Genomic DNA, 18,147 nt, shown 5'->3' with positions numbered 1-18,147 from the left:
AGGAGATGACATACCAGAAAAACACAGGGGCAGGGTAGATGGGGGGAACGAGGCTTGGGTTGTTTTGTGGGAGGGTGTTTGCTGGGGCTTTTTTTGTTTTATTTTAAATATCTGCACTCTCGCCTTGGCCTTGGAACAATGGTATCAAGTTTAAGCTCAATGTCCTTTTCAAACACAGGCTCTCCTTGCCAACCTTGCATGGTATAAATAGCAGCAAGTGGAGAAGCGAGCATTAAAGATATTATTTTAAAATCTCAAGAGTGCCAGTGCCCTCACTGCAGGACTGAAGAGTCTGGGTGCAGAGGCGCGAGCTCCATCAGGCTTGAAACACTTCAGACACGATGTCAGCATTCAACTAGCTAAAAAGCGACACCAGCAATGTACAACTTCTGTATCTTAAAAACAAACAAACAAAAAACCCCACACACAAAATACAAACCCTCCTCAGCCCAAGCGAGGGCCCCTCAGCGCGGCTCCCGCTGCAGCCGCACCTGCACTCCCAGCAGGGGCTCCGTCCCACAGACCCCGTCCCACAGACCCACCTCCGCGGCGCAGCCAGGAGCCCGCCGGGCGGTTAAGCGCCAAGATGAAAACAGATGGGAAAGTCCGAGCAGCAGAGAGCGGCGGCCGCCCCCGGGCCGCGGCACTGACCCACTTCCCCGGCAACACACCTCGGCGCCCGGGCGGATCCCGCCCCGCTCCCGCGCCCCGTTATCCGGCCGCCCCCGCAAGCCCAGGCTGAGGTACCGGAGAGGGTTGCAACTAGAACTTTGCTAGAAGAAGAAGTCGGTACTTACGCCGGCGCTTACACACCACCCCTCACTTGTAGCTGGGTTACACACGACAAAGCCGTTCCGGACCGCAGGCACCGCGGCCCCTCCGCCCCCGCGGAGGCCCCAGCAGCGTCGCGCGCGCGGCTGCACCCCTCCGCCGCCTCCCCGCCCCTGCCCAGGCCAGATCGTCCCCAGCGCGGCCCCGCAGCCGCCCTCCGGCAGCACCTGCCGCGCAGCGGGTCCCGCGCTTCGCTCCCCTCACCTGGCGCCAGGCCGCCCCTGGGCGGCGCTTTTGCCAGCGGGGGCGCGGGGGCTGCCGCCCGGTGCGGGTGGGCCGGCCGCGCTGCGGCGGGCGGCGAGGGAGGCGCAGGTAGCTGAGCGGGGGAACTGGGTCAGCGACTAAAAATACCGCGCGGGAGCGAGGAGAAGGATCTCTCCGCGGCGGACGGGGAGGCCGTCCCCCCTCCTGGGGCTTCTCGGCGGTGCCGGCGCCTGCCGGGGCGGGGCAGGTGGTCACGGGCAGCCGGCGACCTTGCCCCGGCCAGGCGAGGTGCGCTCGTTCAAAGTCACAACCGACGACGACAAAACCCTCCCGGATTTCAGTGTTTAAACCGCGTGCGGGTTGGCAGGGAGCGCGCGGGGTGAGCAGTCTGCAGAGCTGCCGTGGCCGCAGGGCCGCGCCGCTGCCTTCCCGCCCCGCGGCCCGGCCGGGAGTAAAATCACCCGCCTCGGGGAGCGGCAGGTCAGGACGGGCCGCATTCCCGCGGCACGGCCCGGGCTGCGCCGCGCTGCCCCCGGCCCGGGGCTCCGCGGGAGGTGGCTGGCTGGCCTCCTCATGCCCGGGGCTGCCGTCCCGGACGAGGGAGTGCGGAAAACGCGGACTGTTCCTGCGAGTCAGCTGAGAGGTGCCGTGGGTCTGCGGTTAGCGTGATGGCACACAGCAACACTGAGGCAAGATCCAAAGTGTAACAACAAGAAATCCCAGGAGGTTCTGGTTTAATTCTCCTGACAGCCTAAGCACAATGCTGGGCTTGCACTAACCTTTGCATTTATGCAAAACAGTTTACAAATGCAAACCACATAGCAAGTGTCTGAGTTCAGTAGTGATGGGCAACAGCTTCACCTCTACCTTTTAGCAGCTTGTCTGCAATATTGCTGCTGCTTCTTTGTGCTTGACATCCTGGGTTCGAGTGGCAGTAGGGCCACTGCTTCACTGTGGGATCCATCCGCTTGGGGGTGTCAGCAGGTACCCTCCACGCCAGCCTCCCTGACCCCATGGAGTAACTGCTCGGGATTTGGCACTGAAGTGGTGTGTTCAGCTGGTGGTGCTGCCCATAACATGAGGCAGAAAGGGCAAATCTGTTTTCCCATCTTTACAAAGCCCCCAAAAATAAGCTTTGCCTAGGTGACGTGGAAGGAGGAGAAGCTTTCACATGCCAGCAAGGCTGGAGACGCTTACCTGGTGTGTCTGGTGCATGAGGGCACAGCAGCCCTCAGGCTCACAGTGTGCCCATGGGGGAGTTTGTATCCAGGACAGATTGGGTGACTCCATAGGAAATGCTTTCTTGACATCAAGCTAATTCCCTGACCTTCCCCTCCACCCTCCGGTACTATATACAGTTGTTGGCTATTTATATATGTGATGAATATGATTCAGAGTTAAACATCCCAGGAAGACACTGAATCTCTCAACCTAATAATTAAAAAAGGAATACGGCATGATTGCTTTGTTTCATCACCACATGAAAGAGCACTATTTATTTCTATTGTGGTTAGCTTAGTAGTAGCAAACAAAATATTTTATTCCCATCCATGAAAAGCAATCTTGCCCATCTTTATGGGCTTCATCCCAAGCATGCTGGAGTCAGTAGTATTACACACAGGCTTTCGGTTAGTACATGATTGCAAATCTAGTGAGCTGGATTAGAGCAAGAGCTCTTTTGGGCTACAAGACTGGGCATTGTACAAGACTTAGCCACCCCGAGAGGGAATAATGCCAGTCTTTAGTGAGGGACTCCAGACCTTGAGAGGCAAACCCTTCAGTAGCACAGCTGAAGCACCCTGGCAGGAGCCCTCTGCTGTGGCTAGACGTGTGGAGCAAGGGATATCGTGAGATTTTTGTGGTGTCATTGGATTACTGCTCATGTGGAACTGAGTGATAGATGGTTTACATAGCCAGCCTTTTAGCAAAGTTCACAGGCATGGCTCCAACTGTATATATCGAGGCTAATCTCAATTACAACTTAAAAATGCCTCTGTCTTTGTCACTGTGGGGATGGTCTGGAAAGTATCGACTGATCGCTACAGCTGAAAGCTTGTCATGTTGATCTTTATCCCACCAAAGATCACAGTTCATTCAGCGTTCACTGCAACCACTCCACTCTGATGGCTCTTTCATTTTTCTTGGGTTTGTTTGTCTAGGCCTTTCATATAGCAGTAATCAATGGTAAAAATCAATGTAAAATATAGAGACTTGGATTATTTTAAAATGAGGTAATAACAAGCAAATTCAGGAACAGTTGCACTGGTGTTCCTTTAAAATCTTCCCACCTGGGAAGCTGGTATTCATGTTGATGGTGATAGTTGAAATCACAACATGGTGGAAAATTTTGTTCAAAGACTCTCACTGCAGAAGAAGGAACTAGAGAGGACACTGTTTGTCCTTGGAAGTCCCTTTACTGGGATTCTAATCAAAAGCTGTTGGAAAACAGTTGTTCTGATCAAAACTTCGTGACAGCCCTTTCTTCTCTTGCTAAGTAGTCATGAAATGACTTTTGCTTTTCTGCCTTTTTTTTTCCCTCCTCAGCAATTCTGGTCCATGCATTTTGAGTTTCATGAACTCATATGAGGAAGACTGCAGTATCAGGTCACTGAATGTTGAAAAAGGAGGGAAGGAAAAGATAAAGAAGAGGCAAGAAAAGAAAAAAAACTTACATGAGAAAGATATTAGAAGACAAAGGATGACAAGGGGGAAGGTCACCAAGACCACAAAGAGGGATAAAGCATGGGAAATAATTGGAGAGACCAAAGCAAGGGGTGACTATCACAATAGGTGGGAAAGAGAAGAAATGGAGTAACAGATAATGTTTTATATCTTTCTTTACTTCTTGTCAATAGTCAGGAGTAGGCTCCATGAATGCTACTGAAGGGGCTGGAAAGAAAAACTACCCCAAGATGGGTGTATGTCTGCCTTTAATAATAGATGTGATTGCAGCAGGTATAAATAATTTGAAATGGTACCAGGTAATGTGAGTATCAATAACAGTAAAAATGCAGCAGCACAGGATGGCCAAATCTGTGTCCTGTTGGTATCCAGGGTAATGGATGGTTTTGAATAGGTTATTAGGGAACTCACTCGGTTTCAGATCCTGACTCTTATGGTTGCTTGTGTACTTTAATATTATATGGTAATCAGCTAGAAAAGCAGACTTGTAACAGAGATTGAAATTCAAATTTCTCCGCTCCCAGCTAGGAACCTCAATTGTTGCACTGCAAAGTGATGCCTTGCTTCCCTGGCCCAATGAATGTGGATTAGGTTGTTCAGAATAACAGCCTTTCGGCATGCACAATGAGAGGCATTCCTCCTAGCTAGCCTCTGGCCTGGTGATGAAGGGGATCTCCTTGGAAGTGCCAGACAGGGATTCAGTGTTGTCCTTAATTTCCACCTTTTTAGCTGCTGAGTGGACCTCTTCTTCCTGCTATCACGCTTTTGAAAAATGCTGAAGTCTAGAGTGCAGACCCTGCTCCAGCATAACTCAAGCATTAAATGTTTTAGATGCCAAGAAGGTTGTAGTTGCAGTTATCAGTAACTGGTAACACAGGTACTTCTTATGCTGGCTGTTAGAAATTCTGGTCCAAGGTACCAACACTCCTGGTGTGGTGGGGAGTGGGAGCACCTGGCCCAGAGCTGGGACCTCCTGGCTAGAAAACCAGCGCCAGAACGTGGAGGTTGTAGCTCTTAACATTACAACAGCTTGGTCTGTGGTGGATTTATAGACTGTGCTAAGTCTTGGTTGTATTTGGGAAAACACTATGTTGTGGATTTTTTCATGTTACACAGCAGAGTGTACACAGGTAATTCTTGGTATGGGGAGGCTGACTTCTGTCAGATAACACTCCAGCAGGCTGGAGGTTAATGTACTCTGTTGTGATTTTTTAACTGAGGTGGAGAGGAGGCCAGTGAAGACATGTAATGAATGTCAATAACTGCATTTAATTTCTTTGGCAAATGGTAGGTACTGTCCCCCTTTGCTTACACAGTCTACATTTAACGTACTGCATAAGATAAAGCAAACCTTTCTGGAGGCCAGTGCCAATTTTGGTTGAAGAAAAGTATAGCGCTACAGTTGAAAGTCTTCATTATCTTCTGAGGCTCAATTACTAATGAATATTCTTTGATTTTTGTTACCACACACTTCACATGCATATGACTTATTTTCCGCCCAAGGCCTATTTGAATAAAATTGTGTATTTCCTGCGTTGACAACACACTGATGATGTATGGTAGAGAACATCATTAGGAGTAGCCCTGCTGAAAATGTTGAAAATGTCTTTGGATGGTAATTTGGGCTCGATCATGTAATTTTACTAGTGATTTTACCTGTCATGGCTACAAATAAAATCATTCTAAGAATTCCTGGTACTTCTCCTCCACAGTTCAGAAGATAATTAGTCAGACTGTGTATCCCCACAAAAAAATATTGGTGGACACATCAGAGATCTCTGGGCTAAATTAATCCTGTAAATAATTTTTTTTTCATATGCTTTTCACTAAAAGTTTAGTCCTCTGCTTATAAGGAGCACTGGTGGAGAACTAGAAAATACTCTTAATGCTTTAACTGTTACACTAATTGCAGTTCACTTGATTCCCTAAGGTAATAAAACTCTTCCTATTGTGGGCCATTATCTGTTAGATAAACCCCCTACATTGTATCTGTTATTAATTATTTATTCCTCCATTATTCTTAAATGTACATTAAGGAATTGGCTCATGGTTTCTAGCACAATTCATAAGAACAAGTGTTCAATAAATTTTTTGAAACATTTTCTTATGGCAAATAAAGTAATAAGGCAAACATTAAGTTTAATCTTCTATGAAGTTAAGATATCACTTTAACCATTTTATTAATATTTTGAGAAATCTAGATATTTCCTTCCCAATATTAGTGATTGAGAATATGTATTTTATTCTTCTAGACTAATTACTTCTCTATTTTTTCTAGTTAGAAAAAAAATTGCCTAATTTCCCCCATTTACTTCTTTAGTATCATTTCAATGAGCTTACGTAGCCATATGAAGAATGACAACTTTGCTGTTCTGTAGCTACAGTTATTACCCCTTGGTATTTTTCACATATATGGTTTCCTAAGCAAATATACCTTCACATAAGTGGATCTATGCAAAAATACCAAATATGGTTATTTGTCTAAGAGGAAAAAAAAGGAGATTTTATAGTGAACATGACAACCCAGTAGACATCTTTAAAACATTATTTTCAATCCATGTGAGTGCAATTGAGAATTTAATTGCCTTTGCCAAGGCACTGGGAAAGGGATATTACAGCAAGAGAGATGCTAAACTTTGAACAAAGTACACTGGCTGGGAGGATGGCTGATAGGAAAGGTTCAGTCACAGATCATGTGAAAAAGATGTTCGAGAGATTCATATATTGCAACAATGTGAGGATTTCCAGTCAGTGCTGTTCTTTGTAGATGTCAAGAAATGACCGAGCAGAAAGAAAATTTAGAATTCTGGTTTTCAGCCATGCTGAACTGGAGCTGATGTTTAAATAACCACAAGGGAACTAACTTGATGAATGACTTGGTCAGAGGAGGGGGAGGAAGAGACTTGTGAAAAAAGTGCCTAGAGATGCTGGCTGGATCTCTCTGCAGGTGGGACTAGTTGATGTGATAAAGGGACAATGGTTGACAACAAATTTCTGTGGCACTCCATAGCACATCAAAGTAGACATTGGAGGAGATCTCCAAACACGATGCTGGCAGATGAGTCAGAAAGCTGGAGAAGGAGTGGGAGATAATCTGGCTGTTAGAGACAGTAAACAGGGAATGGAGATGGAGTCTTCCAGTCTTCAGTGCAGGGTGAAAAGCAGCCAGTACAACACATTCTTACTTTTTTCTATTACTGATTGTTTCTTTGCACTTTTATTTTTTGCCTTTGTTTTTTTTTTTTTTTTTTCTTTAAAGGAAAACAGCTTTTCTTCTAAAAGTCTTAGGATCTTTCTGTTCAAGGAACCATCTGTGGGCAAGAAATGAAGGTGAGGATAAAATTCCAATAAAACACCTGCACAGACCTATTTGAAAGTGTTTCTTCCCAGGAAACAAGTGCTCCTGAGCCTTTAAGGGCTATGCCTCAGCAGCAGCTCCAAGATACACACCATCAGCTATATGAACAGTGGTTGACAGGGGCCTGCAGAAGAATTATTGGCACTAAGACATATTAAAGGGAAACTAATAGAGCAGGGGTATCAAACTCATTTTCGCTGGGGGCCACATCAACGTTGCAGTTGCCTTCAAAGGGCCAAATGTAATTTTAGGATTGTATAAATGTTGGAGTAGTATAAATGGGAGGCTGATGTGGCCCCCAGTGAAAATGAGTTTGACACCTGTCTAATAGAGAAAAAGGTTACACACTCAGTTTCCTTTCCTACTTTTCAGTGGTTTCATCACTAGATCACTATAGACTTAATGTTTTGAAGAATTAATATTTTGATGAAGTAAAACCAATTCCATTCTTATCTGTAGCAGGTCAACTGTTTAAATGGTGCTGAATATTATTTCCTTCTGTCACTCTTCTGTGATTAAGGAACACAAAATCATATTGCTATTGCATCTCCTCAATGTGAGGTCTGGATGTGAGAAACAGCAGGGTTTAGCAAGTATCCTTTGCACAGTAGTAAATGTGGACATGGGGATGAATAGGCTGTTAGTCAGCAGCAAATACTCAATGATGTGACTTGTTCTGACAGGAGAGAAGGCAAAGCCAACTCGGACATGGTTTCCCTATAGCAAATGCAAAGTAATACATGCTGACAATTCCTGCAGACCAGCTGATGTGTAGTTAAGTTGTTAATAGGTACTAACTTGATGGTTCTTCTGAGCTCACAAGACCATGTAATGTAGTGTACCATGCTGCTGTTTGCTTAAACCCTGTGCCATCACTAATGGGATTTTTCCTGGTTGTTCTGTAGGCTTCTATGAGTTTCAGATCTCTATGTTTGGGAATGTGTATTGCAGTAGACACACAGCACCTTAATGCTGCAAGTTACGCCAGTATTCATACTAATTAGAAATAGGTATGGAAAGAACAGAGAAATGGGAGTAATTCTGTGTGATAAAGGTAGTGGGTACTAAACAGAAAACTGCACCAACAAAACAGAGAGGAAAAACCTCAAAGCTGGTTCTGTGTGGCAAGGTGTCTCCACCTGAGTCTCACTGAAACAGAATGGAACAAAGTAATGTTGTGAGGAGGCTGCATTGCAGCAGCCCATGGCAGGATTTAGCACTGATTGCTCAAAAGGGAACTGCTAAAGGTGAAAAGTCAGATAGCTGGAGAATGAAACCCTTTCCTTTTCTCTTTCCTCATCATTGCTAAAATGGGCAGATGAATTCCAATATTAATGAAGGGACAGCATGTGCTTTCGATTTGGTGATTGAAAGTGAATGCTGTTCTGTATGCATGAAAGGTTACTGAATGGACAATAAGAGACTCAGGGAAAACAAGAAAACACAAAACAAGCCTTTTCTGCATGTGATTTTTAAGAAATGGTATGCATCCAATGGGAGCAAGAAAATGAATGTAGATTTAGGACTTCTTCCCTCCTGGGTGGTAACACAAGCCAAAGGGAAGAAGATGAGAAAACACATATGGAATTTAGAGTGAAAATAATCCAATGGGGAAAAAATTACATTTTTTTTAATTTGCACTTAATGTGTTTTAGTCCATTGTAGCATAGATCACTTAGAGTTCTTACATGAAGTCATGTCTGACCCAATCCTTAGTTTGCTTAGAACAAGTCTGATGTGCTGTTTTTGCTCCCCCCAATACTCATTCTAACTGACCAAAGTAACTTTGCTAGGGAAAAAAACCCCACAACTTAAATGCAACACCCTGGAAGACTCTTGTTCTGGGCATAGTTTTAATGGCTGGACAGGCCTTATGTAAAAAAAATTAGTTCTGTCTAGGGCTTAAGACACTTGACTTTACAATTTGGACAAGATTACTGTTGCATCAGGTGTTTCTGGAATAAGAATATTACTTTGTTGGAAAATTGCAGGTAAATGAGAAAGGTCACACATGCATTATCTATCTACAGCACTCCTCTCCTAGGATGCAGTAGGATTTATCTCGATATTTCATGCTGTAAAGACATTGTAAATAAATGAAGTTATTAATAAACCAGATAAATTTTGAATTAATATTTTAGATGTGTTAATTTTGGCTATTGTGCAGTCTTAAGGATTAATTGGAAATATAATGAACTGTAACAAAAAAGAAAAAGCCAAACATATAAAGTTACAAACTCATTAACATTGCCTCGGCAATCTACTTCTTTCTTTGTTTTCACTTCAGTTCCTTTTTCTGATAAGCCAGTAGTCCTGGATAGGAGGAAAAGTTAAAGTGGAGCAGGAATTAACATGTTCGTTTCTTCATTGCTAGCTACTTGCTTCGTCTTAGCTGAACTCAAGACTAGCATGTAGATAAGCCACCAAGATGCAATGTTGGAGTGTTTTGAAGACATCAGTTTATTTGCACAAGGGATTATAAAAACATGTATGTTTTCTATTGTGACGAGCTTCTGAGTCAGAGCTGGAATGTGCAGCAGAAGAGGACTCATCCCTGCTGTCCCACATGGCGCCCTCCTTAACCACAATCTCTTGCTCAGCCTCCTATTAGTGGGCATTTGTCAGTTTTTGTAATTTTCCACAGTCTGAAATACAAACTGTAGTAACAAATAGCATTTTCTTAGCCCCTATGTATTACTGGAATTCTCCAAGGAATCCTTTTACGCCTGACTTTTTTTCCCCACTTCATTACGTATCACAGAAAACTGACTGAAATACCATACTATGCACATTGAGTTGTACTTCTGGATTTCATTTGCCATTTATGATGAGCAGCTCGCAGGGTGTTTAAAATGGCTACAGGAGGCAGCACTTTTATTAAAAGTTACTGATCCTGTCTCTCTCTGTGAATATTGATATAATGGATGGTGGCGTCAACTAGAGCCAATTACTTCCTGCTGTTCAGCGCTGCTGTTTCTGTGGAAGGTGAAGCCACAGACTTCCTTAATTAATCATGCCAGTCTAGAAACTGAAGACAGTAAGGGCTAAGGATAGTGAAGCCTCCTGCTATAGTCAGCACTTATTTCCTTTAAGTACACAGCTTGGATGTAAGCTAGCAAAGATAACATTTTTGGGAGAACTCTGGGCATTTTAAATATACCCTCACACACTGGTGCAGTGCGCCCCTCCCAGAATGAATTCATCACCGTGGAAAATGCTTCTGAAATGGAGCCATTCTGCTGCCTTAAACCAGTACGCAGACAATGCACTTAACCTTAACCTTGCCTTAACCTTGCTTCCTATGAATTGCTAGTAAGGTTTTATCCAAGTAAACAGGCTGAAGGTTCCTGAATATAGACACAGATCAGACAGAACTAGTAGCCTACGCAGGTAATAGATTAACACATAGTCCTTGAATTACATGTTTCCTGAGGAGGTTTCAAAGAGCTCTGTAAAATGGTTATTTCTCTCATACATGAGGAGAGTATCAAAGAGTTCAGCAACTTGATACCTTATACAGAAAAAAATCAGAGGTGATGGGAAAAACATTCGTTCTCACTCTTACACAAATTCTAGGTTTCACTTCTTATGAATACATGTGGTTTATATTCTTCTTCATATTAAGAAAATGAGATCATGGGTCAGAAGAGTTCCAGATTTTTTCTGTCTTTCAAAATCTATATGTCCCAGAGAAGGGATTTTAATTTTGGTCACTTATTCTCTTCCCCCTACGACTAGACTCCTTGATGGTAAAACAGGTAGTGAAATAAACAGTACTGCAGTACTCTTTTCTTTCAGAGAATAATAGAGGCTTTGCTTAAAATATTTCTTTTTATCATATAATCAAAGAAACATGTTTGTAGCTGAAGATTTATGTCACAACATTTCCAAGAAGCAGTCTGCTGAAACTTCTTTGTTTTTAATGAGTAAGCATAAATACACCCCAGTGAAGGCTTTCTCTGGTATGACATCCGAGTCACTTGCATTTCAATTAGTGGGTCAGCAAGAAAGGACAGTGAAACCTTTTATTAGCAGCTGACTTCTCTTGAGTCTCATTTTACACTTTTGGTTCCAGCACTGTTCAACTGAAAGGAGATACTGTAGGTAAAATAAAGGAGGTGAATAACAAAGACAAGGCAGGTGCCAGACATCAGCTTCCACTGCATTCTTCAAAAATATCTGTATCCTCACTGATATTATAAAGAACTATAATGCAGCAAGTGTCTTTGTGAATCAGGCAGTCCTTTGTATTCTCTGGTAAGAGCTTTACATGAGCAAAGTTTATGATAGAGTTCAGTATTGTTTTAAAGCTGTCTTAGATGAAGAAGCTGCCCATCAAGTAAGAAACAAAGGTAATTATCCATATAAATTCTGTTTCACCTGCTGAAGTTGTTATGGTGGTGCTGTTCTCTAAGGAAATCCATATTTTCTGTACAATTGCTTTGTGATGCACTAGAAGACCTCAAGCGTTGTGTCAACAACTCTTCCTGTGTTGGACGGCCTGATGCTCATCCCTCATCTTTTGTGATGGTGTTCTTTGAAAAGCTGCACGATGTCTTAATTTCTCTTGAATTTTGATTTTGAGGGTTAATTAGTGTACAAATGACAGAGATATTGTGAGACCTCTATAGAGAATGTATATATAGCTTGTTATCACATGCATCAATAAGTAAGTCTGAGATGTCATGGGCAAACTCTTCATTGCTTTCCAGCTCTTTCCAGCTCTAGCTGGACATAAGTGCAGATATTTTTGTTGTTCTGGTAACAAAGGAGAAGGTTGTTGATCATTTGTATATGATCACTTACAGAGCACATGCAGACTTACAGGGCTATACTCTTGATAGAATGCTGTATAATGAAAATGGCCAATACCTTTTTAATGAGAAAGGTATTGTTGTTAAAGTTGTGTTTTCTTCAGGATAGTAAATGATCTGTGTGAGGAGCACATGACAAGCCTAATTGATCCCCAGTGTAACTTTACTGGACTGAGTTGATTTGTACAAGACTATTTTTCTTCATTCTTTTGGGGAGAGGAAAAAATGAAGTTAAGAAATACATAGCTGGGAACGTGTCTGGTTAGTATCTTATATATGAAACTTTTATGCCAGGTTCAGAGGATCAAGTGATTTAGTTTAATGTTGGGGAGTTAGAGACATATAAAGTGGAATCTAAAGTTGTTGTCATTGCTTGCAAATACTAATGACTTTGTGTTACTAATTACATTTTTTCAAGTTGTGTAAACAGAAAAAAGAAGCCCTTCCTTCAATACCCTAGAGCTTTTTGCTTACAAATTTTAAGTTTCGTGACTTGTGTTCTTCCAGATGGGTGTGATTTTTCTGTTTCCTTTATTTATGTACTGAGTCAGAGGTGGTAGTGAAACCAACTCAGAAGCTGCTAAGCCCCTTATTAGAAAGGGTCGATAAGAGGAATAGATGAGAACTGTGCCGAGATCTTTAATGAAGCATGCTGTATAACAGAGGTAGAAGATTCAGTGACAGAGGACTGGAACAATTTGAATCAACATTCTTTAAAAAACTTCCATGGGATCACAATCATTAAAATCCCCTTCATTGCAAGATATAATGTTAGAACATCTTTCAAGTCTTAATAATTCAAACTTAGATATTATCCTGTAGAGTGAGACTTGCAAGACTTTCTAGCGCTTATTTGCAGAATTAATTTTAAATTTGCTGGGTACCACATGAACAACCCACTGATTTCAGGGAGGGTGCTTTTCCCAGATGGGTGTATGGCATCTTGGCAGGAAATGGATTTCCTGCTCTCCCTTGCAGTGAATTCACCACACCACAAGCACTTATTTCATCCTTCTGGTGCCACAAGTGTTCATAAAATCTCAGCTTCTTGATCACGAGAAGCGTTCAATGCGTTATTATTTATGTTATGCTATAAAGATGGGCCTCACTCCTGTAGAAGTTCCCTTGAATTTCATGGTAGTTGAGATGTGAAAAATAGAAAGAGATTATGTCAGACAAGAACAGCAGAGGAACCATAGCAGGAACGCAGCAGTGCAGATATGCTAGTCCAGGTAGTGCTGTGAACTTGCACAGTTTTGTTTCTGTTTGCATATCACCAGAAGATACAAACCACTCTTGTAATGTGAGGCTTTTTAAATTAAAGAGACCACAATTTAACTGCATAAATGTGCCATACCTCGAGATAATTAGATGCTGTGAATTTTCATGAATTTTCATAGGGTTTAAGTAACCACAGAAACTCATGTATGATTTCAAAAGTCAGCTGAAACATTTTTTTACTTATTTTTTATCATTTAGTAATTAAGTTAATCAGGAGAAATGTTTGTACTAGTCTACAAATGTGGTATTGCATGTACATATACATGTACAGAGCACCATCTAGTGCAGAATATCACTAACGTAAAAGCCCTTCTGTTCATATGTGACTTGTCTGCCTTTAGCTAATTTAATATGAACTATCATGTTGCAGAAAGTGCCAGCCCAGTGGCTCCTATGGCAATAGAATTTTGCAATTACATGGGAAACTATGGATTGAAAATTACTTGTGACCTTTTGCAAGGACAATAAAATTGGATGCACTGAAACTGAGGTAATCATTTGAGAAAACCATACACTTTTAAGAGTAATCTGCTTATCTTTCTGCCCACAGTGTTGGGTAATATATTCATTACAATAATTCAATCTAACCTGTTTTATAAACTAGGTTGGACACTGATTGTCACAATAGATTTAGAGATCAAACTGTCATTTTAGGTGCCTTAAGGACACCGTCTAGCTCCTCACAGCCTTTGTTCAGCTCCTACAGAACCTCAGAGCCACCCAGATTTCTCAAGCCAGGCATGCACAGGTACACCAACCATGACCAATGGGCAACATAAAGATCTGACTGTCATAAGGGGAGGAAAGAAGAAAGGATGGAAGCTGAGATTCTATAGGAGATGGGTAACAGAAACATACAAAGTTATTCGTTATTTGCTAAGGAAGGGCAGAAAAAGGTGAACTACAGTTTTTTGTTTTGTTCTGTTTTGTTTTGTTATGAAGGCCATATTTTGGTTCTTCTGCAAGCAAACTAACATATGAACTTGGGCCTCAGGGTTGTTTAATCAATATCTGGATATCAACATTATGTTTCTGAAGAAACCTATTTAGCATTAGGTAGGATTAAGAGGAACTGTCTTAGTTAACTGAAGATGTAACAATGACCTGCTGGATTTCATCCTGCAATAAACAAAGGTTAAGATGGCTTTCAGGTGCTTGGAAAAGATGATTTTTGGATAAACACTATGTATTCAACAAGAAACTAATTAAGCATGAAAGAGCCACTATTACTGTAAAGTTTTACATTATATTTAAACAAGCACTTTAACTAATAGAAAACTCCAACTCTTCTTTCTATGGGCATATATTGCATACAGATTTTGGCTGAATGCTTGAAACCTTTTTGATTTCCCAATTTTCAGACCTACTCTGAGAGAACAGCAAGCATTTGCTCATATTAATTTCAAAGTACCACCTGGTTTGAAAAGCTCACTTTTTTTTGCTTTCTAAGTTGAACTCTTAATAAACAATTAAAAAAAAAAGCCATAAATAAGTCAACATTTTTTAAAATTTAGATACAGAATACATCACTGGATATTTTTTCTGTTCTTTCTACCTCCTTCACAACTGCCGAAGAGAACCTACTACTGAAGAAAAGAAAAAAGAAGGCATAAAATCTGTATTTTTGTTCTTTTTGAGCTAATGAAGAAAAAACTAAATGCACATGATAGGAATGTCCACAGACCTGGCAAGCTGTGGTTCAGTTCCCCTTTCTGGGTATAACATTTTGCTAGCAGTGAGAAGTAGCTTAGACAGAACAAAATGTTATACTTACAAAAGGGGTTCAAGAATTGGTGTCAGGAGTAAGAGTTTTGGGAATGGCATGGAGAGGAAGGCTCTAGCTGGGCAGCAGAGCTGAAGAGAAGTCTCCACTAAGAAGCCATAGGCCAAATGGCTGTACCTCAGCTCTGTCAGTGCATACTTGACATTCTAGGGAAGACAAATGTTGTGGCATATAAGGCTCTTTTACTGCTCGTTTAATTCACCTGGGCTCATGGCTTCCATTCTTTTAATCTCCAATATTTTTAGCAAATGGAAGAAAACAGAAATAGGCAACTGAAAATATAAAGGTGCTTTCATTGAAGAAATATTACACAAAGATGCATTTCTGATTACACGTTGCTGGTAGCTATCATTACGTTCTTTATTAAATCACAACTCACAAAACATTTTCCTTGTTATTTCCTTGATTCTTATTCTTCTGTTGAGTCATATGATTTGTATCAAATGGTATGCATTCATTTGCAGCTATTTGGGAGTTATTACATTGTTCTGTCTAATGCCTGAACAAATAAACTAGCCTTTGTTCTGCTATCTTGTAAGAATAAAGACTACCTTAGAACATGTTCATACCTGTTGAGGAAATAAATTAATATTAACAGGCAAGCTAGGAAGAGAAAAGAATTCTTTTCCAAGCTGTACTCTCTTGTCTAGTAGCCATTTAAACTTGCCTTTTGAACATAAAGCATTTGTATATTTGAGAACAATTATTTGACCATTTTGAATTATAACACTTCACATGTTTTTCATGTGGTCAAAAAGATTTATTACACAAAGAAAGCCCACAGAAAGATGGTGGGAATTAAATACTGTGTCTGCATACTGCTCGTAGGTAGCATGCTAGATGCTTTTCAGACAGCTAGGATATCGAAGTCCTTGTTCTGAAGAACATTCAATCCAAATAAACATATAAACGCATAGTAAAATATACAAAGAAAGAACTTATCCTTCTTCATTTTATAATTTCTCATGGAGAAAGGGAGTCAAGTTTTACATCAGAATATGACAAAAGCACCCTAACTCAGTGTGCTGGTTTTGCCTGGGATCAAATTAATTTTCTTCACAGTAGCTAGCATGGGGCTATGTTTTGGACTTGTGATAAAACCAGCATTGATAACACAGGGATGTTTCAGCTACTGCTGAGCAGCGCTTACACAGAGCCAAGGCCTTTTCTGCTCCTCCCACTGCCCCTCCAGCGAGTAGGTTGGGGGTGCACAAGGAGCTGGGAGGAGACACAGTCAGGACAGCTGACCCCAACTGGCCAAAGAGCTGTTCCAGACCATAGGACATCATGCTCAGCATGTAAAACTAGGGGTATGAAGAAGGAAGAGGGGGATGTTCGGATTCTTCCCAAGTAACCATTACACGTGATGGAGCCCAGCTGTCCTGGAGATGGCTGAACACCCGCCTGCCCATGGGAAATAATGAATGAATCTCTTGTTTTGCTTTGCTTGTGTGTGACTTTTGCATTACCTATTTAACTGGTTTTATCTCAACCCATGAGTTTTCTTACTTTTACTCTTCTGATTCTCTCGCTCACCCCATCGGGGCAGTGAGTCAGTGAGGAGCTGCCTGGTGCTTATTTGCCAGTTAAACCACGACACTCAGCTGAAAGGTTTCATTAGTGTTCTTGTAAGCAAAGAGGATGGATTTGTCCTTCAGCGAACAAAAAAATTACTGCAGATTTTATGAGCACAGTTTGTACATATTTAGAGTCTTTTCTGTGTGCTAGAGATCCAACTTGCTGTATTTAAATCTTCCATGTCTTTTATTTAAATTATGTGGAATATGATCTGTCTTGGTACTCTACAAATACATGAGCCAATGTTTCCATTTTTCTTGAAAAACTAAGAATGTTTTTACAATTTCTACTAACGTCATCCATGTTTTTGCAATGAATTAAATTCTTCTCCTCTTAGAGTAGCAAAATAATTTGAAAATCATGATGAAAAATACTGTACTTCCATCTTTTTTAACTACTCTAAAACTCCCATCATATTATTAATGACCTATACCTACCAACCTGCTCATAGAGTAACACAGGAACCCATTTTAAATTCTGTAATAAAATTGGATAAAAATACGTATCAGATGTTATGTTTTAATGTTGAATGCTGAATATATATGTATATAAGTCTATGCATATATACATACACACACATATATATGATGGTATGCCTCCCTGTCAGATACAGAATTTAATTTGGTTTCACCGATTAACCAAGGTACCAAATAAGCAGTTGTAGGGCTACCCACTGGTCCTCTGATGCAGGGACATGGGGATGTGCTACAGGCCAGTAATCTCTAGCACAGCATCTACTGATACATCTAGAAAAAGACTGCATTATCTAGAATACCTGCTATTACCACAAAAAGCACAGACCTCAAAACCTCTATACTGCAGATATTTATCAGCACCGTTTTACATGATAACATTCTTTTTAGCTGCCAGAACCTCATTTTTTCTATACTTAATTATCTTTTTTTTTTGTTTGGTCACAATCTGCTTTATCTTATTGACTGAGATTGTTTCATAGGAACCTCTCTTCCCCCCCCACCCAATTGTTCTTCACATACTCCCTCCCTTATTCCATGCAATTCTTTCAAGGATTCTTGCCAACCTTTTTGTTTTAGACGGTGAAAATTGAAGGAAAAATGGCCACACAGGGATTTATCATTAAGCTGATCCATATTCATATCAATTTAGTTATAAACGGGCTGACAGATTGCCAAAAATTAGTTTCAGTTATGTTAAGCTTGACTGAAACTGGCGGCCATGTTCAAAAACTGTATTTGGACACAGGCAGAAAGACTGGCAGTCCAACCAAAAAAGCAAAATTATTTTAGGAAAGCAGGGAAATACAAGTTCCCAAGTTTGGCTCAGATCCGTGTGTTTTTTAAAATCTTCATTTGCATCTGCTCAGCAGAAATGGGTTACATTTCGAGAGAAAGCTTTCTAGAGAGCATTCCTACCTTCTCCATGGCAGCAAGCACTAATCAGCAATTTTTGTTATTATTGGCTATTGGAGTCTATTGTAGAGCTAGACACAAAATCCAGGAGTGGGCAGAGTCTCTCTGACGATTTTTCTTGTACAAGAAAAACATGGATCTGCATCTTGTGAAGGGGGAAGGCCTAGGGAGCCAAGACAAGAACATCAGAAAAGGAGAAGATAATGGGCTTAGAGGCAGAACCACTTG

The sequence above is a fragment of the Nesoenas mayeri genome, assembly GCF_963082525.1.
Source record: "Nesoenas mayeri genome assembly, chromosome: 4".
Taxonomy (NCBI): Eukaryota; Metazoa; Chordata; class Aves; order Columbiformes; family Columbidae; genus Nesoenas; species Nesoenas mayeri.
This window is presented reverse-complemented; position numbering follows the sequence as displayed.